Consider the following 26,114-nt stretch of genomic DNA (forward strand, 5'->3'; position numbering starts at 1 on the left):
AAATGAAGGATGAAGAACACCTCAACTGATTACTCTTCACTGTATCATACCCAGGACACACCTATCCTGCACCCAGGGAGTTGGTGAGATGAGTACATATGTGCAGAAGGTCATCATGCCTCTCATTAACAAGTTTACCATATCAGAGTGGATCATGTCAGCTTGGTTTGATTTGCCCAAGGGGAAGACATGCTGTCAGAATCCTTTACCATCTTAAGTCTAGTGAGAAGATAGGAGAATGCAGTTGCAACATTAATTCCATTTATCTTAGGTCAGTGGTTAGATGTGACTCATCTTCAGACCTTAGGTAAAATGATCAATGCACATTTTCAGATTGTAGCTCACTCAATTCCAATGCATTCCTAATGAGATGCTAGGAGCCTGGTTTCTGGTGTTGTGTGGCACTTACAAGACATGTGACTAAGCCACTTAACTCCCCTATACCTTAAGACTAGGGTGACTATTTGTGCCTTATTGCTTGTCATAGTGCCTGTTTATGCCTGCTGTCAATGCCTAATTATTAATAGTATCCGTTTTCATTCTCAAAAGTATCCATATTTTGATAATAAATTGTATGGTCACCCTACTTTGCAAGTAAGGATCATGAACAAATAATCTAGGAAGTCTTTTGCTTCCATAAATTTCTATAATTTTAACTAACTGAAGAAAACATCTGAAATGGGACACAATTAAATATATACTATATATTTGAATATCACACTGAACCAACAGTTTTATATTCCATATGCAATAAATTCACACCCCCATACAGTTTTGCAGAGTTAGACTCAACTCAGAGGGCTCATTGCTCTACACCCCCTCCAATGCTCTACCAATGCTCTTTGATAGATAGATAAGATTAAGCAGAGCAACCTCCCAGATTGATGTATAGCCTTTTTTTTTTTTTTATTTGTTCTTGTCTTTTCTAGGCTATAACGAAATGGAGGGCTCTTTCTTCTGAAAGTCTTGTCTTTGAGAGTTCATTGGGCTTCAGTCTTCTTGAAGTAATGTTTCTCAACAAGCAAAATTTATTAACTGCAAGAAATGTAAATTTAGTTGTGGATAAGAGTGAGAGTGTTGAAATAAGAAGGGTTGCCATGGATAGAGGCAGGGTGACAAATGCTACTGAATGAAGGAGAGATAAATGTTAAAATATGAGAAAAATGAGAGAGTGCATTCAGATCTGCTAGGTCGTATCCTTGACTATGAATATCTGTCAGATGTTGTGACAGCTGTGTCTCATAGTATGACTTCTGGAAATAGGCTCTTGTATTTGTTTGAAAAGAAATTCATATGCTTAGTCAATGAACTGGAGGTAGATATATCAAGGAACATTTAAGAAAGAGCAAAGAAAGCTAAGGAAATGATAAGGGCAAACTGTGCATTAAACCCCTAGCCCCCCCTCACACACACACACCCTGTAGCATGTTCTAGGCCTTAGTAATCTGAGAGGAAAAGTAATAGCAAAGACAATCCTGTGTGATGTCTTTAAAATTGCTTTGACTTTAGCCTGTGTCTATGTCTCTTAGATTGCTCTGTTTAATGATGTTAAATAATCTCAAGTACACTTTGAAGTTGGGTAACCCACAAAGTTCTTCTTTTGAATAGCTTTGAAGTTAGATTCTGCAAAGCCTCAAATTGAAGTATAATTCAGGAATCTTGAATGTGGTATACATCTTCAGTCTCTGTGATACAGAAAGTGGTCAGACAGAGGCTGTATCTGAGAAGTCAAATGAGCAGTTGAAACGTTTGCCTGGAGATGACCACTTTTAGTATGTCAGAGTAATCTTTTCCACATTTTGTTTATTATTAAAAATAAAAAGTATTATTAATATATTTAAAAATAAGTGTTAATAATTGTCTCAGGTTTTTGAGGGTTATAAATGAAAATTACAACATTTCCACTTTGGGCAGAATAAAACAAAACCTGGAAGAAAAAAATATACTGACAAGTAGTAAGTGAAATGGTGAGGGTTTAAATTAATGTGACTGTCTGTTCAAGATTTCAAGTCCCTAAAATACAGGAATTAGGTAACACGGCATGCTGTGCCCAGCAGAGCATCGAACAAACTTTAGCTCTTCCTATAGGCTTTCTGATTGGGAGACACAGGAAGTCACAGAAGCCATTCATCTTATAGCGTAAACTACTGCTGGCAAGACTTCTGTGGACACTGTTTGGGAAAATCAAAAGAAATGAAAATGAGTTTCCAGCCTTTTGTAACCCAGACAATACACTAAGAAGGAGCACTAGACCTAAAGATAATTTGGCATACTCACTGAAATATAGGTACAGCGAGGAAACACATACGATCATTAAATACATGAAAGAGGTACTCAGATGCCTTGGTAATAAGAGTAATGCAAATAAAACACAAAGCAGGGTGATATATAGTGCCAGTTGACTGGCAAAAATTAATGTCTGTATTACCAAATGTTGAAAGATCAATAGGATCTTTTAAACAGTGCTGGTGGGAGTAAGAACTACTACAACCGCTTTGAAAAATGGATTGATATTATCATGTAAAATTGAGCAATTATGTAAAATATAACCTCAGCAATCTGACTCTTTCATACATAACCCAGGAGAAAATGCTTGCACATATGCATCAGAACATATACAACAGAATGTTAATAGCAGCACCATTTATAAAAGCAAAAACCCAGGGAAACACACACACACACACACACACACACACACACACACACACACAAATTCTCATCAACAAGAGAATACAATTTGTAGTATAATAACACAGTGGAATAGTATACATTTGTGAAAATGAACTACAGTCACATGACACAATTTGAATAAGTCTACTTACTTTGGATAATGAAGTATCCAAAGTAAATTCATCAAATTATGTATTATGAAGTTAAGAAAATAGCTAATACTATCACATACACACTCTGGGATCTGGTATTTCACCACTTAAATGTTACCTTTTTGTGTCTTATGAAAGTTTCTACCTCCAAGAAGACTTTGTTCATGCGCACATGCCCCTGGGATGAAAAGCATCCATTACTGTTAGAAGGAAGTGGCATTAGACAGCCAAGAGAAAGCAAAGTCTGGCTGGAATAAGGCAGGTGATCATTTAAAGAGGTGTCCAGGTCCCAGAACTTTAGGGCATGGCCAATGAAAAGAATGTTTGAAAGGCATCAAAGTCAACCTTTCTCTCCATTTTTATTCTCCAAAGAGCTGCACTGAAACATGGCAGCTTTAAGAGGTGAATTTGGATATACTTCAGCAGTCCAATCTCTCCCCACCAGGGTGAAAAAGGCCATTTCCCTATTTTGGTGCTTAACCTAATTTGGAATCCTCCTTTGCAAAATGCCTTTACCACCTGCCTGAGGTGAAAGGAACAAAGCTCATGCCAACTGATAGAAATATTTTCTGCAAGGCTGAGTTAACAGGGCAACCTTACATTATCTTTTGCTGAATAAGGAAATTTTTTTTCCAACAAAGAAGGCTGAGAATGTACTTTTCTTTATTTTCTTAAATGAAACTCAGGTTTAGTGGAGAGCAGCCTAAGCAGCAGATTTCACACATTGGCAGTGATACTGATGTTCTGTCTTGAGGAATGAAGGAATACCTGGGAAAGAAAAGTGAGTTTTCTCATAGACCATAACTAGAAAACAACACAAATCCCTCAGTGGCATATCTTCTCTGGATCAAATAATTTCCATGTGCTAACCTCCATGTTATTGTTTCCCATTATTCAATAAGAAAGAAGCCCCTATAACTCTCCTGGACCATTGCAACAATCTTTAGTTTCCCATACATAAAACATAAACTTTAGTCTTATCACCAAGTTCATTGTCTCCTCCATCATCTATATCATGTCCTTTTAAGGGTTCAAATACTTCCAGGGCCTCTTCATTACCTATAGGATAATGCTTGAAGTTAACTTGACATTGAAAGTCTTCCACATGCAGGCCCTGATTTATCTTTATAAACCAAAGCCCAGCTATTGTCATCACAAATGTTCTATGGCCAGGCCTCTATGGCCCATCAATTCCATTGACTGCTACGCCTTTGCCAATTCTACTGCATTATCATGTAGTTCCCTCAACGGAATATAATATGTGTCCTTTCATAAAATCCTATCTACTCTTATGTCTCCCCCTTCCTACCTAAAATCTTCCTAATTACTTCAGCATTTCCCACTTTTCCTCTCTCCACAACTTTTGCATCACTTTTGGCCAAAAGAACCCCACACTATGCATTATGTCATAATATTGATACATCTTGATTTATTGTGTGTATCAAGTGTGCTCATTTCATCCATTTAATCAACTAATGGGACTATATTATTACTTTCTCAAGTTCAATTTCTGGGTCTTAGGCTTATTTCTCTCCTCCTACCAAACATCACTGCAATGGCCATGTTCATGCTGACATTTGAAAATGATTTTGCATTAATTTAAACCATCAAGAAAAATAATTAAATGAAAATCATCTCCATTAACAACACTATAAAATTCACATTGAGTGCAAGAAAGATCAGTTATGGGTGCAATTAAAAAAAAATCACTGATGTGCTCAGACTCTGAACAAGTAGCACAGAGGATGCTGTGGTGTGTTGAATAGTACCCTCAAAAAATCTGTATCTACTCAGAACCTCAGAATATAACCTTATTTGTAAATCGAGTCTTTGCAGTTGTAATGAGTTAAGTTAGGATGAGCTCATACTGTCTTAGGATGGGCCCGAAATCCAATGACTTGTGTTATATAAAGAGAGATGAAGACACACAGATACACACAAGGAAGAAAGCCATGTGAATATGGAGGCAGAAACTGGAGTGATACAGCTACGCGACAAGAAAGCCAAGGACCTGAGAGCCACCAGAAGCGAGGAAAAGGCAAGAAAGAATTTTTGCTAGAGCCTTCAGAGGGGGCATGGCCCTGCTGACATCTTGATTTCAGACTTCTAGCCTCCAGAACTGTGAGAAAATAAATTTCTATGTTTAAAGCTATCCAGTTTGGGGTAATTTGTTATGGCTGCCCTGGGAAACTAATACAGATGTTGAGTGTTATATTAAGTGTCCTGATTGTGAGTGAGGCATATCATTCAGAGTAGAGATTTTAACACTAACTGAAAAACAGTTCTGTCAGAGAAAATCTTTTTCTAGAGAAAGCTTTAAAAATAGAGTAGCTTCTCATTTCTCTGGGATGGTTTTGATGTGCTCCTACTTGAAAGGAGGTGAATGAACCAAGTGACCTTTGAAGATCTTCCTCTATCCTTTGATGCTAGGATTTTATGAACTCTGCTCACTTGATATTATGGAAGAGCTTTATTTATGCATTTATATTGCCAGAACAGTTCTCCATCTCAAAATTTCTCTTACAGGCAAATAGATGCCTTCATGGCCTCCACTCCCCTCTTTCACCACATATACACTAAAGCACAGCCATGTCTTTGTTCATGCTGAAGTATTTGATTTTTACTAACAACCTTTGAAGGATGTCCCTATTAAGGGTCCACTATGCTGTTTTTGTTCACTCTTTTAGGTGACGTTGTTTGATAAAGGTTTTTTGTTTGTTTCTTTCTTTGTTTTCAGCCAGTGGGGTTTAAAGTATGCCATCAAAGTCAATATTGGCAGTCTTAGTCAGTTTGGGTTGCTAGGACAAATTACCATAGACTGGGTGGTTATTACAACACATGTATTTCTTACATCTATGGAGACTATGAGTCTGTGATCATGGTGCCAGCATGGTTGAGTTGTGGTGAGAACCAGCTTCCTGGTTTGTAGATGGCTGACAACAGAAAGAGCGGAAGCAAGCTCTCATATCTATTCTTATAAGGGAAATAAATCCATTCATGAAGGTTTCACCCTCATGACCTCATTAACTCCCAAAGGCCCCATCTCCTAAAGCCATCACATTGGGGTTAAAATTTTAACATATGGCTTTTGTAGGGATCCAAACATTAAGACCATAACAGTGGTATTTCTTAAAATTTCTGTATTAATCATAATTGGGTAATTTCAGTGGCTTAAAACAAAATGTTCTGTCTCACTTGCCTAAATGTCCATCTCGGGTCAATGGGAGGCTTCACTCCACATTCTACTCATTCAAAAAGGCATATCAAGGACTTCCCTGGTGGTCCAGTGGTTAGGACTCTGTGCTTCCACTGCAGGGGGCACAGGTTCCATCCCTGGTTAGGGAACTAAGATCCTGCATGCCACTCAGGCAAAAAAAACAAAAAAAACCCAGGCAGGTCTATGGAGCTCCAACAACATCTGGAACACTTTGGAAGCGCAAAGGAAATGTGGGGAACCATGTACTAGTTCTAAAGTCTTCCACTTCAATACGCCACATATATCCTACCATCATATTTCATTGGCCAGAGAAAGTAATATGTCTATACACAATTTCAAAGGGGCAAGGAAGTGCAGTCCTACTATGTCTTCAGAAGGAGAAGAACTATAAAGTTACAACATAAATTATGACCAGCATTCAAGGCCACAATTCAGATTATTTGTTATTTGACTTTATATCTAGCATAATAGGTACTCATTATAGCATCTTCCGAGTCTTAAAGGAATTTCTGTTTCAGCTAAGGATTCTCTTTGAGAAAGGAATCACAGATGCAGATGAACTTTCAAGCTGACCCTCTAAAGAGGACTAGGAGTCTCAGGATGGAAACTGGGATGCAGAATGTTCGGAGAAGATTAAGCAGAAAAAGAAGAGTTTCAAGGCCAAGCCATGCAAGTGCCTGAAATGTTTAGTGCCAGGGAGAAGGATATAGGAAGTTCACATGACTACAATATCAGCATCAGGAATACTGGGGCAGTTAAAGTAATTATTTCTGTTTAGATCCTTATGTTTGCATTTTTGAATAGAGTTCCACATCCCAGGCTTATGTGACTGGGATCCTGAGTTTGCACCTGTAATCTCACTATTAGATCTACTCCCGCCTGAACTTACCTATAAACTATTTCATCCCACAGGACATAAATGAAGATAAAGAGAGTGAGGCATGTATGTTGCAAAATTTAAAGAGACACCCCCTTTCAGACACTAAGCTTGCAACGGCAGAAACCGGAGAATCATCAAGGCCAGGATGCAAATATTTTTTTAAAAAGTTTGAAATATTTAAAGCATAAAATAGAAATTCATAATTTCTGAGTTTCCTTTTTATATAGACAAAAGGTAATCTATCTAGGGAATTCCTGCTAGACATGGACCCATTTCTTGTGTGTTGGTTTTTCTCCATTTGCACTCACCCCCACCTCTCAACACACACACACACACACACACACACACACACACACACACACACTTCTCTATACCCTTCTGCCCCACCATGTGCTCCTATACTGTATCCCTTCTTCCATATTTCCAGCTCCTAATGGGCACCACTAGCACTATTGCCTCCCTGAAGTCCTTTGGCCCTAAGGAAGGGCTGCCAGTCTCCGTGTGCAATTGTTGCAAGAGATTGTTGCAGTTCTCTAAGTGGAGCCTTCCTAGCTTCTTTCTGTTCCCCTAAACCTGCCTATACCTCTATAAAATTTCCCTTCATTGCCTGTAAATTCTGTTTCCTAATAAGACTCTGACTAATACAATCTACTTAATCCCAAGCTTTCCCCATAGCACAGAATTAATGAATTTGCATATTTTCCATAGGTGAAAGGTAAGGAAAAGTACAGATTCCTTTTGTACTTCTACAGCCTGATTCATGCTGATTTTCCTGAGGCAAGTTTCCAGGTAGATCATATTAGTATCATCAATTATTGCGATGTTTTCCTGATTTCTGTATTATGAAGAGGCCTATTTTTCATCTCACTCTTTAAAATAGCATACAAACCCAAGATTTAAAATAATAAAAAGAAAATTAAGAAGCTCACACTTTCCTCAATACCATCCAGAAGTTTCTCATGAGAGAGAGAAAGGCTGTTTGAACAGTGATGAGAACGCACCAAAAAGTTTATAAAGGAAACAAATTCCCATTGGGCAGTAATCAGTGGTCAGACAGTATCTGACAAGCACAGCAGAATTTTAGCTATTGCTCTAGGGCTGTTCTTAGTTCTGGTCAATTCCTTTGCTAACTGGGATATGAAAGGAGTCCAAGTCAAAATCGTCCAGAGGAAAAAATAAGCAAGATAATGTAAAACAAACTCATTATATCTGGAATATTAAGGCTTTTCCCTAGAAGATTTTCTTCTTTTTGCCCTAGAGCACTTGAAAGTCCTGAAGATCCATTTAATGTAAAGACAAAATAACATGTCAAAATAATATTTTACATAATGCTTATTTTAGGTTTAAAGGCTTGCTACAATGAAACTGCAACTATAGTGAACTTAAAACAGCAAAGTAAACTGCAGATGCCCCATAAAAATATATAGGCAATAGCCAACTGATGCAAGCAAATAAGCTTTATGGTACAGGACAACGGATTTGCATTAACACCTAAATTCCTTGCCTTGTTCTGATGTTCTCATGCAGTAGTAGCATCTCTTCCTAGACTTTTTCCTCAATAAGGAACAGCCGTTCTATTTCCTAACTAATTAGAATGGTTTATAATTAGATTTTGGCCTGTAGGAAGGGATTAATCTCTCTAAGAGGTGTGGGAGATTCAGCAGCTTCTGTTAGCAAGGGTATTCATGCCAACTTTTATTTATTTATTTTTATTGTGAGTTTCATTTAATAAGGACGCTTCATTCCACAGATTTCCTTTTGATGTCAGGATTAAAGTAAATTTTAAAATTCTATCTCCTCCACACAGAAATCTTTAGGTTTGGAGTAGCCATTGAACGCCACAAGATTAAGAATCTGCTGATTCTCACATCTTTATCCAAAAGCAAGTAATTCGGGTTTCTCTTCCTCTCCCCACTAAACCCCCACCTCCTGCTTCCCATCACAGTCTGTTCTTCAAATGCAGTGATGGTGCAAGACACTCAGCTAGATGCTATGGGGTATGAAAACAGATGGGTAGAGTCTTTCTAGAAGTTTACAGGATTACTGAAAACTGTGTTATCAAAAATAATGTCAATTTGAAGTGGACATCAGGGTCACCATGCAAGGCATGCATGATTAGGTGACATATAAGCTTTACATACATTAAGAAATATATTTTCAGAGGAAATTTTTCCAATCATGCGCCTGTCACCAGCCAGAGCTGTGATTTGGAGAAGTCATTTTCCTCATTAATATAATAAATAACATCATTCTTGTCATTTCTTCCTGGTCTAAAATTTTGTGGTTCTGTGATTATTTTTCACCAGGTGTATTGGAAATGAAGTGGATTCTAGAATTCTTACTGGGCGATTAGGCCACACTCTCCATAAAGAGGTTGAAGTAAGGAAGGTTAGATTTTTTTTGTGTGTGTGTGGTACACGGGTCTCCCACCACTGTGGCCCCTCTCATTGTGGAGCACAGACTCCAGACGCGCAGGCCCAGCAACCATGGCCCACGGGCCCAGCCGCTCTGCAGCATGTGGGATCCTCCCGGACTGGGTCACGAACCTGCGTCCCCTGCATCGGCAGGTGGACCCTCAATGACTGCGCCACCAGGGAAGCCCGGGAGGTTAGCTTTTAACATAGAAACACAGTCTAGCACATGAGTCACCTCACCTCTCTCTGCTTCTGGAGTTTATAAAGTATATAAGCATAATTCTTTGTGAGACCTTTTCTTATTTTGCATTTTAAAAATATGAAATTAACAGTTTTAGGTAACTCATGTATTACTGAAATTGTATAAGGTAGAAATGAAAGCTGTAGATTCCATGGTTTTTCATATCATAGTTCCTCTGGACTCAATCCCTTCCCCCAGGATGGCAGGAAGAGGGTATAAGCTCTCATACTCATCTCTCATACCCAGCCTACAGAGGCTTAAATCATCCCTCATGACGCAGAGCTTCATTCTGCAGCTGTGAGTAGACGTAAACTCAGAAATGAAGTGAGATGGAGATGAAGAATGAGGATAGCAGAGGATGGATGGTCAGATTTCAAAATAATGAACTCCTGTATCCCAACAATTTGTCCCTCAAGTTGCTCAATGTCCTTGTCCCTCCTACTGTGTATTCCTACATATTTTATCCATCCTTAAAATTCCAGTATAAATTCTACCTTTTTGAAGTCATTTAGGGAGACCCAGTTCATTGGGACATAATACTCCTGGCTCCTAAGCAGGCAGACATGGTCTCTCCCATGTGTAAAGTGGCTAAAAACATATGCTTCTCAATCAGACCTCCTGGATTCACACCCTAGCAAGCCTGTTCACTAGCTATGTTACTTTAGACAGGTTACAGACAGACACTATGCCTCAGTTTCTCCATCTGTAAAATGGAACAATAATATACCTGCCTTTTAAAGTTGTGGTGAAAATTGTAATACTTATAACTCACACCAAATAGCACTGGGCTCATAGTAAACATTAAACATCCAGTGATGTCACCTATTTTCATTTGATATCTAATAATATTCCAAGGTGTATGTCCTTTTACATAGTTTGACTGTAAACTCCTTGAAATTCATTTTTATTTCCATCTTCCTGGCACCCAGTAGAGCATCTTGCAGAACAGATATTAAGCAAGTATTATCTAGCCAATGCTTAGCAGGAATGATTCATAGAAGTACCCTAAGGCGTGGCCAGAGAAGGCAGTTTTTATGCTTTTTTGACAAAGAAGCAATACATTTGAGAGGAATTGACAGGACAAAGGAACTTAGGTTTGGGTGCTTAATTAATAAGAAATTTAAGGAAAGTTTGGGCTTGGGCAGTAAATTAGTAAAGAAGTAACATGATTTCTTTATACAGGTTTTTCATTCCAGAATTCCCTATGATAAGGATGTCTTTCTACCTCCCAGTACAGGGAGTGTACCTTTCACGTGGGAGAATTGTTTCCTGTTTTCAGGGAGATGTGGGGAGGGTCTAAGTGTTCTTCTTGCATCAGCCATTTCTTAAGTACCTTTAATTCAAAATAATCAATATGCCATTGAGACATATTTTGGGGCAGCATGTCCTGGGACCCAATAATATAATGAACAGGGCTAGAATCAGACCATTCAGAACAGTGTGATATAGGCAATGTATATTTTTCCATTATAGTATAATCTTTTTTCTACAGTCTCTTATCTTTTGATAAAAAAATCTCAAATAATTCTCTTGATTATGAAATAAGACTGATCTCATTAGATTTGGCCTGATTATTGACTATTGACATAGGTACATCGAAAATGTTACTATACCACATGGACATTTTTACATTTGCTTTTTTAGAAATTTTTGTGAAGGATCTCAGACTGGATTTATTTTTAGTTTTTATTGAAGTACAGTTGATTTACAATGTTGTGTTAGTTGTTTCAGGTGTACAGTAAAGTGATTCAGTTTTGTATGTGTGTATATATATATATATACATATATGTATGTATTATATAAATACATGTATATATATGTATTCTTTTCTCAGCTTCTTTTCCATTACAGGATATTACAAGATATTGAATATAATTCCCTGTGCTATGCAATAAGTCTTGTTGTCTATCTATTTTATATATAGTAGTGTGCACCTGTTAATCCCAAACTCCTAAATTATCCTTCCCCCCATTTTCCTCTTTGGTAACCATAAGTTTGTTTTCTATGTCAGTGAGTCAGACTTGATTTTTAAAACACTTTTATGGCTAGAAAGCCAAGCCAAGAAACCCTCTACCAGATTTCACTTACAGTACCTATGAATTGAGTAAATGCATCACTTTGCCATGTACCATAATATTCTAGGCTTCCTGGACCTGCCTGAAAGTAACCTTCCATACTCACTTTTAAGGATGAGAACTCTAAAAACCAGGTACCAAGCCACTTTTCCCAAGAGAGATCCGTAAACATTGACTCCATAAAGTTAAACTTAATTACTTAGAAGTGGCTGGTCAGAGCTGATTAAATAAGGGTGAAGTCAAGATGGCTGTGTGGGAAGATGCAGAGTTTGCATGTCCCCACAACTAAGTTGCCTGCCAGATGGTGGTGGGGGACCTCGATGCCCAAGGAGATGGAAGGAACACCAAAGTAAACAGGTAGAATTTGGGGAGACTGAGTGTGGGGGAGGAGTGGATGCCAGACAGGACTGGCACCTCTGAGGCGTGGCTGAGACGGGGGGGTTTTCCCATGTCTGGAGGCACCCTCGGGAGCTCAGATTAGGGTGGAGGATTCCAAGCGTTTCTCCTACCCAATCAGCCCAGGGAAGTCAGCCCAGATCTCAGGCAGTTTCCTATGCCCTCCAACGGTCCCTCCAGGCCACTTTGGTCCTGGAAGCATAAGAGGGAGGCCGAGGGATAGCAGTAGAGGCAGGCAGGAGGGGACGTCCAGGACTGGAGGAGCAGGAGAGGACCAGACTATGTTTGCCCTGCTCACTTGAGCCCAGAAAACCTGCTAAGTGATGAGACCAGGTACCCTGACTTCTGAGAACAGAAGCAGGAGACAGGTCTGTGCCCCTTTGGTTTCATTGAGCCTAAGCCCCAACCTCTACACCACCCAGGGCCTTTTCCAGGCCCATGCGTCCTAATCATAGGCCCCACTCACCACCCAAACCCTGCCCCTGTTTAGGCCCTATCCTCCACAACTAAGACCTTTTTCACCTTTATTTTTTTCTCCTCTTTTTTATGACTGTGGTTCTGTTTCTCCTTCCAGTTGTTGTTTCATCTATATTTTCATTTTTATATTCTTTCTAACATATCTGTTAGTTTCCTAGCTAATTTTATTTTTTTAATTTATTATTGTTTGTTTATTTGTTTGTTTTGCTGTCTCTCATGGCTTTCAAGATCTTGGTTCATGAGCCGGGGGCCAGGCCAAATCTCCTGCAGTGGGAACTCCAAGCCCAAACCACTAGACAAACAGAGAACCTCAGAATCCAGTGAATATTCATTGGAGTGAGTTCTCCTGAAGATCCTCATCTCAGCATCAAGACCCAGCTCCACTCAACAGCCTACAAACTCCATTGATGGAAGCCTCAGGCCAAACAACCAGTAAGACAGGAACACAATACCACTCATAAAAAAAAAAAAAAAAAAGAGATGGCGAAAAAATGTCACAAATAAAGGAGTAATTTAAAAACCTACAACACCAAATAAATGAAGAGGAAAAAGGCAATCTACCTGAAAAAGAATTCAGAGAGGGCAGGCAGCAGAAGCAAGAAGAACTACAATCCTGCAGCCTATGGAACAAAAAGCACATTCACAGAAAGATAGACAACATGAAAAGGCAGAGGGGTATGTACCAGATGAAGAAACAAGATAAGGCCCTAGAAAAACAACTAAATTAAGTGGAGATTGGAAACCTCCCAGAAAAAATATTCAGAATAATGATAGTGAAGATCATCCAGGACCTCGGAAAAAGAAGGAAGGCAAAGATCAATAAAATGCAAGAAATATTTAACAAAGACCTAGAAGAATTAAAGAACAAACACCTAGAAGAATTCAAGAACAAACAAACAGAGATGAACAATATAATAATTGAAATGAAAAATATGCTAGAATGAATCAATAGCAGAATAACTGAGGCAGAAGAACAGATAAGTGACCTGGAAGACAGAATAGTGGAATTCACTGCCACGGAAAATAATAAAGAAAAAAGAATGAAAAGAAATGATGACAGCCTAAGAGACCTCTTGGAAAACATTAAACACAACAACATTCACATTATAGTGGTCCCAGAAGGAGAAGAGAGACAGAAAGGACCCAAGAAAATATTTAAAGAGATTATAGTCAAAAATTTCCCTAACATGGAAAGGAACTAGCCACCCAAGTCCAGGAAATGCAGAGAGTCCCAGGCAAGATAAACCCAAGGAGAAACATGCCAAGATACATAGTAATCAAATTGACAAAAATTAAGATAAAGAAAAATTCTTGAAAACAAGAAGGGAAAAACAACAAATAACATACAAAAGAACTCCCATAAGGTTAACATGTGATTTCTCAGCAGAAACTCTACAAACCAGAAGGGAGTGCATGACATATTTAAAGTGATGAAAGGCAAGAAACTACAACCAAGTTTACCCAACCGAGCGAGGATTTCATTCAGATTCAACAGAGAAATCAAAAGTTTTACAGACCAGCAAAAGCTAAGAGAATGCAGCACAACCAAACCAGTTCTACAAGAAATGCTAAAGGAATTCTCTAAGTGGGAAACACAAAGGAAGAAAAGAACCTACAAAAACAAACCCATAACGATTAAGAAAATGGTCATAGGAACATACATATCGATAATTACCTGAAACGTGAATGGATTAAATGCTCCGACCAAAACACACAAGCTTGCTGAATGGATACAAAACAAGACCCATATATATGTTGTCAACAAGAGACCCACTTCAGACCTAGGGACACATACAGACTGAAAGGGAGGGACTGGAAAAAGATATTCCATGCAAATGGAAATCAAAAGAAAGCTGGAGTAGCAATGGTCATATCAGATAAAATAGACTTTAAAATAAAGAATGTTACAAGAACAAGGAAGGACACTACATAATGATCAAGGGATCAATCCAAGAAGAAGATAAAACAATTATAAATATATATGCACCCCAAATAGGAGCAGAACAATACATAAGGCAACTGCTAACAGCTCTAAAAGGAAATTGACAGTAACACAATAATAATGGGGGACTTTAACACCTCAGTTACACCAAAGGAGAGATCATCCAAAAAGAAAATTAATAAGGAAACATAAGCTTTAAATGAAACAATAGACCAGATAGATTTAATTGATATTTATAGGACATTACATCCAAAAACAGCAGAATACACTTCCTTCTGAAGTGTACATGGAATAATCTCCAGGATAGATCACATCTTGGGCCACAAAATGAGCCTCAGTAAATTGAAGAAAATTGAAGTCATATCAAGCTTCTTTTCTGACCACAACACTATGAGATTAGAAATCAATTACAGGGAAAAAGATGTAAAAAACACAAACACATGCAGGTTAGACAATACATTACTAAATAACCAAGAGATCACTGAAGAAATCAAAAAAAAACCTAGAGAAAAATTACAACAAAAACACGATGATTCAAAACCTATGGGATGCAGCAGAAGCATATCTAAGAGGGAAGTTTATAGCAATACAAGCCTACCTCAAGAAACAAGAAAAATCACAAGATAAACAGTCTAACTTTACACCTAAAGTAACTAAAGAAGAGCAAACAAAAAGCATAGTTAGTAGAAAGAAAGAAATCAAAAAGATCAGAGCAGAAATAAATGAAATAGAAACAAAGAAAACAATAGCAAAGATCAATAAAACTAAAAGCTGGTTCTTTGAGAAGATAAACAAAATTGATAAACCATTATCCAGACTCATCAAGAAAAAGAGGGAGAAGACTCAAATCAATAAATTTAGAAATGAAAAGGGAGAAGTTACAACAGACATTACAGAAATACAAAGCATCCTAACAGACAAGCAACTCTATGCCAATAAAATGGACAAGCTGGAAGAAATGGACAAATTCTTAGAAAGGTATAACCTTCCAAGATTGAACCAGGAAGACATAGAAAATATGAACAGACAAATCACAAATAATAAAATTGAAACAGTGATTAAAAATCTTTGAAGAAACAAAAGTCCAGGACCAGATGGCTTCACAGGCGAATTCTATCAAACATTTAGAGAAGAGCTAACACCCATGCCTCTCAAATTCTTCCAAAAAATTTCAGAGGAAGAAACAATCCCAAACTCATTCTAAGATGCCACCATCACCCTGACACCAAAACCAGACAAAGATAAAACAAAAAAAGAACATTATAGACCAATATCACTAATGAATATAGATGCAAAAACCCTCAACAAAATACTAGCAAACAGAATCCAACAACACATTAACAGGATCATACACAATGGTCCAGTGGAATTTATCCCAGGGATGCAAGGATTCTTCAATATATGCAAATCAATCAATGTGATACATCATATTGACAAATTGAAGAATAAAAACATATGAACATCTCAGTAGAAACAGAAAAAGATTTTGACAAAATTCAACACCCATGATATGGGTGTTTTTTTTTGATAAAAGCTTTTGATAAGAGCTTTTTATGATAAAAGCTCTCCAGAAATGGGACATAGAGGGAACCTACTTCAACATAACAAAGGTCATATACAACAAACCCACAGCAAATATCACTCTCAATGGTGAAAAACTGAAAGCATTTCTTCTAAGATCAGGACCAAGAAAAGGATGTCCACTCTCTCCACTATTATTAAACATAGTTTTGGAAGTCCTAGCCATGGCAATCAGGGAAGAAAAAGAAATGAAAGGGATACAAATTGGAAAAGAAGAAGTAAAACTGTCACTGGTTGCAGATGACATGATACTATACATAGAAAATCTATAGATGCCACCAGAAAACTACTAGAGCTAATCAATGGATTTGGTAAAGTTGCAGGATACAAGATTAGTGCACAGAAATCTCTTGCATTCCTATACACTAATGATGAAAAATCTGAAAGAGAAATTAAGGAAACAATCCCATTTATCATTACAACAAAAAGAATAAAATACCTAGGAATAAACCTACCTAGGGAGACAAAGACCTGTATGCAGAAAACTATAAGACACTGATGACAGAAATTAAAGAAGACACAAACAGATGTAGAGATATACCATGTTCTTGGATTGGAAGAAACAATATTTTGAAAATAACTATACTACCCAAAGCAGAGTTTCAATGCAATCCCTATCAAGTTACCAATGGCAGTTTTTACAAAACTAGAACAAAAAAATCTTAAAATTTGTATGTAGACACAAAAGACACCAAATATCCAAAGCAGTCTTGAGGGAAAGAAAATAGAGCTGGAGGAATCAGACTCCTTGACTTCAGACTATATTACAAAGCTACAGTAATCAAGACAATATGGTACTGGCACAAAAACAGAAATATAGATCAATGGAACAGGATAGAAAGCCCAGAGATAAACACACACACCTGTGGTCAACTAATCTATGACAAAGGAGGAAAGGATATACAATGGAGAAAAGACAGTCTGTTCAATAAGTGGTGCTGGAAATAGTGGACAGCTGCATGTAAAAGAATGATATTAGAACACTCCTTAATACCATACACAAAAATAAACTCAAAATGGATTAGAGACCTAAATGTAAAACCAGACCCTATAAAACTCGTAGAGGAAAACATAGGAAGAACACTCTTTGACATAAGTCACAGAAAGAATTTTTTTGATCCACCTCCTAGAGTAAAGGAAATAAAAACAAAAATAAACAAATGGGATCTAATGAAACTTAAAAGCTTTTACAAAGAAAAGGAAACTACAAACAAGATGAAAAGCCAACTTTTAAGATGGGAGAAAATATTTGCTAATGAATCAACAGATAAATGATTAATCTCCAAAATATATAAACAGCTTATGTAGCTCAATATTAAAAATAAGAAAAACCCAATCCAAAAATCGGCAGAACACCTAAATAGACATTTCTCCAATGAAGACATACAAATGGCCAAGAAGCACATGAAGCTGCTCAATATCCCTAATTATTAGAGAACTCCAAATCAAAACTACAATGAGGTATCACCTCACACCAGTTAGAATGGGCATCATCAGAAAATCTACAAACAACAAATGCTGGAGTGGGTGTGAAGAAATGGGTATCCTCTTGCACTGTTGGTGGGAAAGCAAATTGATGCAGCCATTATGGAGAACAGTATGGAGATTCCTTAAAAAACTAAAAATAGAATTACCATATGACCCAGCAATTCCACTACTGGGCATATACCCAGAGAAAACCATAATTCAAAAAGTCACATGCACCCCAGTGTTCATTGCAGCACTATTACACTAGCCAGGTCATGGAAGCAACCTATAAGCCCATCGACAGATGAATGGATAAAGAAGATGTGGTACACATATTCAATGGAATATTACTCAGCCATAAGAAGAACGAAATTGGGTCATTTGTAGAGACGTAGATGGATCTGGAGACTGTCATACAATGTGACATAAGTAAGAAAGAAAAACAAGTATTGTATATTAACGAATATGTGTGGAACCTAGAAAAATGGTACAGATGAACCAGTTTGCAGGGCAGAAATTGAGACAGAGATATAGAGAACAAACGTATGGGCACCAAGGGGGCAAAGTGGCAGGGTAGTGATGGTATGATGCTTGGGAGGTTGGGATTGACATATATACACTAATATGTATAAAATGGATAACTAATACGAACTTGCTGTATAAAACAATAAATAAAATTTAAAAAAAAAGAATTCAGAGTAATAATAGTAAAAATGTTGCAGAATCTTGGAAATAGAATGGAGGCACAGACTGAGAAAATACAAGAAATGTTTAACAAAGATCTAGAAGAACTAAAGAACAAACAGAGATGAACAACACAACTGAAATGAAAAATACACTAGAAGGAATTAATAACAGAATAACAGAGGCAGAACAAATAAGGGAGATGGAAAACAAAATGGTGGAAATAACTTCTGAGGAGCAGAATAAAGAAAAAAAATGAAAATAATTGAAGACAATCTCAGAGAATTCTGGGACAACACTAAACACACCAATACTCAAATTATAGGGGTCCCAGAAGAAGAAGATAAAAAGAAACGGTCTGAGGAAATATTTGAAGATATAAGAGTGGAAAATTTCCCTTACATGGGAAAGGAAATAGTCACCCAAGTCCAGGAAGCACAGAGAGTCCCATACAGGATAAAAGCTAGGAGAAATACACCAAGACACATATTAATCAAACTAACAAAAATTAAATTCAAAGAAAAAATATTTAAAGCAGCAAGGGAAAATCAAAAAAATGACATACAAAGGAATCCCCCTAAGGTTATCAGCTGATTTTTCAGCAGAAACTCTGCAGGCCAGAAGGAAGGGACAGGATAATATTAAAGTGATGAAAGAGAAAAACCTACAACAAAGATTTCTCTACCCAGAAAGGATCTCATTCAGATTTGACAGAGAAATCAAAAACCTTCAAACAAGCAAAAGCTAAGAGAATTCAGCACCACAAAACCAGCTTTACAACAAATGTTAAAGAATCTTCTCCAGGTGGGAGACAAAACAGAAGAAAAAGACAAACAAAAACAAACCCAAAACAATTAAGAATATGGTAATAGGAACATACATATTGATAATAACCTTGAATGTAAGTGGATTATGTGCCCCAAACAAAAGACACAGTCTTGCTGAATGGATACAAGACCCATATATATGCTGTCTACAAGAGAACCACTTCAGACCTAGGGACACAAACACACTGAACGCTAAGGAATGGAAAAAAGATATTCCATGGAAATGGAAATCAAAAGAAAGCTGGAGTAGTAATAGTCATATCAGATAAAATAGACTTTAAAATAAATAATGTTACAAGAGATAAGGAAGGACACTACATAATGATCAAGGGATCAATCCAATAAGAAGAAATAACAATTATAAATGTTTATGCACCCAACATAGGAGCACCTCAATACATAAGGCAAATATTAACTAACATGAAAGTGGAAATTTACAGTAACACAATAATAGTAGGGGACTTCAACACTCCACCTACACCAATGGACAGATCATAGAAACAGAAAATAAATAAGGATACACAAGCTTTATATGACACAATAGACCAGATAGATTTAATTGATATTTACAGAACATTCCACCCAAAAGTGGCAAATACACTTTCTTCTCAAGTGCACACAGAACATTCTCCAGGACAGATCACATCTTAGGTCAGAAATCAAGCCTTGGAAAATTTAAGAAAATTGAAATTATACCAGGCATCTTTTCTGACCACAGCTCTATGAGATTGGAAATAAAATACAGGAAAAAGACTGTAAAAACACAAATACATGGAGGTTAAAGAGTGCACCAGTAAATAACCAAGAGATCAATGAGTAAATCAGAGAAGAAATAAAAAATACATAGAAACAAGTGACAATGAAAACACGATGACCCAAATCCTACAGGATGCAGCAAAAGCAGTTCTAGAGGGATGTTTATAGCAATTAAATCTCACCTCAAGAAACAAGAAAAATCTCAAATAAATAATCTAACCCTATATCTAAAGCAACTAGAGAAAGAAGAACAAAGAAAACCCAAAGTCACTAGAAGGAAAGAAATCATAAAATTCAGAGCAAAAATAAATGAAATAGAAACAAAGAAAACAATAGAAAACATCAATAAAACTAAAAGCTGGTCCTTTGAGAAGATATACAAAAATGATAAACCCTTAGCCAGACTCATCAAGAAAAAAAGGGAGAGGACGCAAGTCAATAAAATTAGAAATAAAAAGGAGAAATCACAAATGACACTGCAGAAATACAAAGGATTATAAGGGACTACTACAAACAACTATATGTCAATAAAATGGACAACCATGAAGAAATGGACAAAACCTTGGAAAGATACAATTTTCTGAGACTGAACCAGGAAGAATTAGAAAATATAAACAGACCTATAACAAGTAATGAAATTGAAACTGTAATTAAAAATTTTCCAACAAACAAAAGTCCAGGACTAGATGGCTTTACAGGTGAATTCTATCAAATGTTTAGAGAAGAGCCTACACCAATCCTTCTCAAACTCTTCCAAAAAAATTGCAGAGGGAGAAACATTCCCGTATTCATTCTATGAAGCCACCATCACACTGATACCGAAACCAAGAAAATATATCACACACACACACAAAAATAGAGACCAATATCACTGATGAACATAGATGCAAAAATCCTCAACAAAATACTAGCAAACAGAATCCAACAACACATTAAAAGGATCATACACCATGATCCAGTGGGATTTACCCCAGGGATGCAAGGATTCCTCAATAAATGCAAATAAATCAATGGGATACACCATATAAACAAATTGAGGAATAAAAATCATATTATCATCTCAATAGATGCAGGAAAATCTTTTGATAAAATTCAACACCCATTAATGGTAATAACTCTCCAGAAAATGGCTATAGAGGGAAACTACCTCAACATTATAAAGGCCATATATGAAAAACCCCAGCAAACATCATACTCAATGGTGAAAAACTGAAAGCATTTCCTCTAAGATCAGGAACAAGACAAGGTTATCTACTCTTGCCACTCTTATTCAACATAGTCTTGGAAGTCCTATCCACGGCAATCAGAAAAGAAAAAGAAATAAAAGGAATACAAGTTGGAAAAGAAAAAGTAAAACTGTCACTGTGCAGATGACATGATACTATACATAGAAAATCCTAGAGATGCCACAAGAAAACTACTAGAACTAATCAATGAATTTGGTAAATTTGCAGGATAAAAAATTAAGTCACAGAAATCCCTGGCATTCCTATACATTTATGATGAAAAATCAGAGAGAGAAATTAAGGAAATAATCCCATTTACCATTGCAACAAAAAGAATAAATTACCTAGGAATAAATCTACTTAGGGAGACAAAAGACCTGTATGCAGAAAACTATAAGACACTGATGAAAGAAATCAAAGATGACATAAACAGATGGAGAAATATACCATGTTCTTGGATTGGAAGAATGAATCTTGTGAAAATGACTATACTATCCAAAGTAATCTACAGATTCAATGCAATCCCTATCAAACTAGCAATGGCATTCTTCCTAGAATTAGAACAAAAAACTTTTACAATTTGTATGGAAACACAAAAGACCCCAAATAGCCAAAGCAATCATGAGAAAGAAGAATGGAGCTGGAGAAATCAGGCTCCCTGACTTCAAACTATACTACAAAGCTGCAGTAATCAAGACAGTATGCTACACATACTGGCACAAAAACAGAAATATTCATCAATGATACAGGATAGAAAACCCAGAGATAAACCCATGCACATGTGTTCACCCAATATATGACAAAGGAGGAAAGAACATACAATGGAGAAAAGACAGCCTCTTCAATAAGTGGTGTTGGGAAAACTGGACAGATACATGTAAAAGAATGAAATTAGGACACTCCTTAATACCGTATACAAAAATAAACACAAATGGATTAAAGACCTAAATGTAAGAACAGACACTATAAAACTCTTAGAGGGAAATATAGGAAAAACACTCTTTGACATAAACCACAGCAAGAACTTTTTTGACCCACCACCTAGAATGACAGAAACAAAAGTAAACAAATGGGACCTAATGAAACTTAAAAGCTTTTCAGAGCAAAGGAAACCATAAACAAGATGAAAAGACAACCCTCAGAATGGGAGAAAATTTTGCAAATGAAACAACAGGCAAAGGATTAATCTCCAAAATTTACAAACAGTTCATGTAGCTAAATATAAAAAAATAAAAACAAACAATCCAATTAAAAAATGGGCAGAAGACATAAATAGACCTTTCACCAAAGAAGACATATAAATGGCCAAGAGGCACATGAAAAGATTCTCAACATCACTAATTATTAGAGAAATGCAAATCAAAACTACAATGAGGTATCAACTTACACCAGTTTGAATGGCCATTATCAAAAAAAATCTACAAACAATAAATGCTGGAAAGGGTGTGGTGAAAAGGGAACCCTCCTGCACTGTTGGTGGGAATGTAAATTCATACAACCACTATGGAGTACAGTATGGAAGTTCCTTCAAACCTAAAAATAGAACTACCATATGACCCAGCAATCCCACTACTGGGCACCTACCCTGAGTAAACCATAATTCAAAAAGAGTCATGTACCACAGTGTTCATTGCAGCACTATTTACAATAGCCAGGACATGGAAGCAACCTACGTGTCCATTGACAGATGAATGGTTAAAGAAGATGTGACACATATATACAATGAAATATTACTCAGCCTTAAAAATAAATGAAATTGAGTTATTTGTAGTGCAGAGGTTGGACCTAGAGTCTGTCATAGAGAATGAAGTAAGTCAGAAAGAGAAAAACAAATACCATATGCTAACACATATATATGGAATCTAAAAAAAAAAAAAAAAGGTACTGATGAACCAAGTGGCAGGGCAGGAATAAAGATGTAGACATAGAGAATGGACTTGAGGACATGGGGGCTGGGAGGGGGAAGCTGGGGTGAAGTGAGAGTAGCATCGACATATATACACTACAAAATGTAAAATAGCCTGTGCAAAGCAGCCACATAGCACAGGAAGATCAGCTAGAGTGGTGGGATAGGGAGGGTGGGAAGGAGGCTCAAGAGATAGGGGATGTGGTGATATATGTATGCATATGGCTGATTCATTATGTTGTACAGCAGAAACTAACACAGTATTGTGAAGAAATTATACTCCAGTAAAGATCTATTTTTAAAAAAGAGCTGATTAAATGAGCAACATTCTCAAATACGACACTCTAGACAAAGACTTGGCCATGTAATCAATGTCTCAAATTATGTCCTGGAAAAAAATGGTAAATTCTTATTGAATCTATGCAAATAAACATACAGCCATGAAATATGAATATTCAGTAAGTAGTTCCAAAGTCCATAGGGACCAGACATGGAGACAAAGAATAAGAAAACATTGTTGCCTAATATCATAAGGCAAAGTAGAGCCAGAACTCTGATAAATAGAAGCATGTCTGGGAGAGCTAAGGCATTAACCATCTCTAGGTACATCCCACACAGGGTATAGTTTCCTTATATTAACAGCAATATACCCATGAAAATTTAATCTAGGTAAAAAGAGGCATCTCTTTAGATTTGACAACTCCTCCCATAAATATTAATATTAGCATATCAAATAAATCTAATTATTTCTGGCACCTGACTTTATAAGCTTCAACAAATGTGATTTTTCAGGAACCCTCTGGGAAATCACAATGATATTTTTTTAGTGCAAAAAATGTCTTTTTAGTTTTATTTTATTTTATTTCATTTTACATTTAGGATTCAATTTTGGGAATGCCAAAAAGTAAACAGTTTTCATGATATTTGAACACTTAAGATAGAAATACTTCTTTACTCATTTGAAAGTGATAATGAAACATTTAAAAATAAACATAAAAAGTAACATGATTGGAAAGAACCTTAACTCTTTCATTAGTAAGAAGCCTTTGTTGTTATTTTAAACAATCAAGATTATAATAAAGTGAACACAAAGCACAGAAAATTATTCTGCTAAAACACAAAATCTGTATAGATTACACAGAATGACATACCTTAGGCCAAGGTCAACACACAGCAATTTAAGAACTCAAGCTCATCAAAACAGAGCAAACTTTGCTAAGATTTTATCATATTTCATAGCTTTTTCACACTCATTATTTGCACACACTATTATCAAAAGCAAATAAAATTCCCTTTCTCTGAACGTTTTACAAATTTCTATACCCATTGAGACTTTTTTCCTTCTCCACCCTCCTTTTTATTGTGGAACAGTTACTTCACTTTAGAACAAAACTATTATCTTGCTAAAGAAGAACACATCTTGTCACTTTACATAGAAAGTTGTCTGTTTCTGCGATTATTAATCCTAGTTCACTCTCATTTACTTACAGTAACTAGAACTTTTAACTAAAGTAACTTCCATTTCACTGAGAAAAATGGAGGTGGATGATTGTGAACTGTCAGACACCAGCAATTTACAGCAGAATAGCAGAGACCACACACACACACACACACACACACACACACACACACACACACACCCTGGCTTTCTGTAGCCACATATATCTCTCAGAGAGCAGCTACTCAAAGTGGCAATGATAAACACAGTCATCAACAGACCCAAAGATTGAACCTCTAGGTAACTAAAAATAAGAAGCAAAAGAACATAAACTTAAGACTCATGCTTAATAATCAATGTTCCAGTGTTCTGTCTTACTCAGAAATGATCTAAGTATCTAACAAATGTGAACTAATTAACTTGATCTAATCAGTCCAAGGATTTAAGCCATCTGAAGATCTTAGAAATTTTCTTCAAGCTGACAACTACAAAGCAAGATTACTGTTGGAATAAATTAATTTGAATAAAGATTCAAAACACAGGTTTACATTTTTCATAATCTTGGACATTATGTAAAAGTAATCCTAGATTATTTGATCAGTAAATTGTATTACTTTAAGAAAAACAAACACAAAGAAGAATGTACACTTGCATTATATTTAACACTGATAAATCAGATAACAGAGCTATTTTCATTCAGACAAAAATATTTAAGTAGTCTCATTTGCCAAACTTATCTAAATTATGTTCCCTTAAATTTAAAAAATATTTCTAAATTTTTTTTTGTAAAAATACATTTTTTTGCCTATTAAAGTTCAATTTCCTTATTTTCTGGAAATGTTAGGAATATTCAGTTTATATAAGTGTTTATTTATCTCTATAAGCCAGCAAGAACAAGTTCCTTTAAGAGATTTTTTTTTTTTTTTTTTTTTTTTTGGTACGCGGGCCTCTCACTGTTGTGGCCTCTCCCGTTGCGGAGCACAGGCTCCAGACGCGCAGGCTCAGTGGCCATGGCTCATGGGTCTAGCCACTACGCGGCATGTGGGATCTTCCCGGACCGGGGCACGAACCCTCATCCCGTGCATCGGCAGGCAGACTCTCAACCACTGCGCCACCAGGGAAGCCCCCTTTAAGAGGTTTTAGAGTCTAATTTATCTATATCATCTAAAAGTAGAAAAACATTACACATTTATACAATCAGAGATAAGGGCCTGAGTTATAGACAATGGAACATACAGACAAGTATAGAGCTTCAATTCTAAAATCAGCCAAGGACCAAGAGTAAATAAAGAACCACAAAATCTTACTAGTCTACCATAGAGCCGACCTCCTTCCCAGCAGAATATATATATATCATAGTTGATTCTAGCTCAAAACAGATGAACAGAAACGATTTACAAACTAGATTCTCTGTTGTCTCTCATCTAACAGACTAGAAATCGCCAAATGGTCAGACCATGAAACCCAACTCCTAATCACAAAGATTAGTAAAACAGAGTCTCTGTTGTCTCTTACCCAACATAAAATCAAATAATCAGACTATAAAGCTAAATCCCCAAACATTGCTGCCAGCAACAGGGAATAACTTATTAGGAAAAATAAAAGAAAGAAAAGGAAGAACACAAACTTAGTATGAGAGTAATATTAACATTAGAGAAACAGAGAGTCATCATTAAAGTTCTCTTACATCTTTGGAGTCAACTCTGAGAACTAAGAAAAGATGTGCCTGGGAAGGAACTACCCACAAGGTGCCCTCCTTTGTTGA

At 36.6% G+C, this 26,114-nt stretch overlaps 1 long non-coding RNA gene across 1 annotated transcript in view; it reads right to left on the reverse strand.

Moving 5' to 3' along the window:
- LOC125961242 (uncharacterized) overlaps nt 1-26,114 on the reverse strand; it is a 1,149,807-nt gene that overhangs the window by 112,325 nt on the left and 1,011,368 nt on the right. Inside the window, exon 2 of the long non-coding RNA XR_007471672.1 lies at nt 21,350-21,382. This is a non-coding gene — a long non-coding RNA (uncharacterized LOC125961242). The remainder of the gene's footprint in view (nt 1-21,349; nt 21,383-26,114) is intronic.

Source organism: Orcinus orca, chromosome 15 (genome assembly GCF_937001465.1).
Source record: "Orcinus orca chromosome 15, mOrcOrc1.1, whole genome shotgun sequence".
Taxonomy (NCBI): Eukaryota; Metazoa; Chordata; class Mammalia; order Artiodactyla; family Delphinidae; genus Orcinus; species Orcinus orca.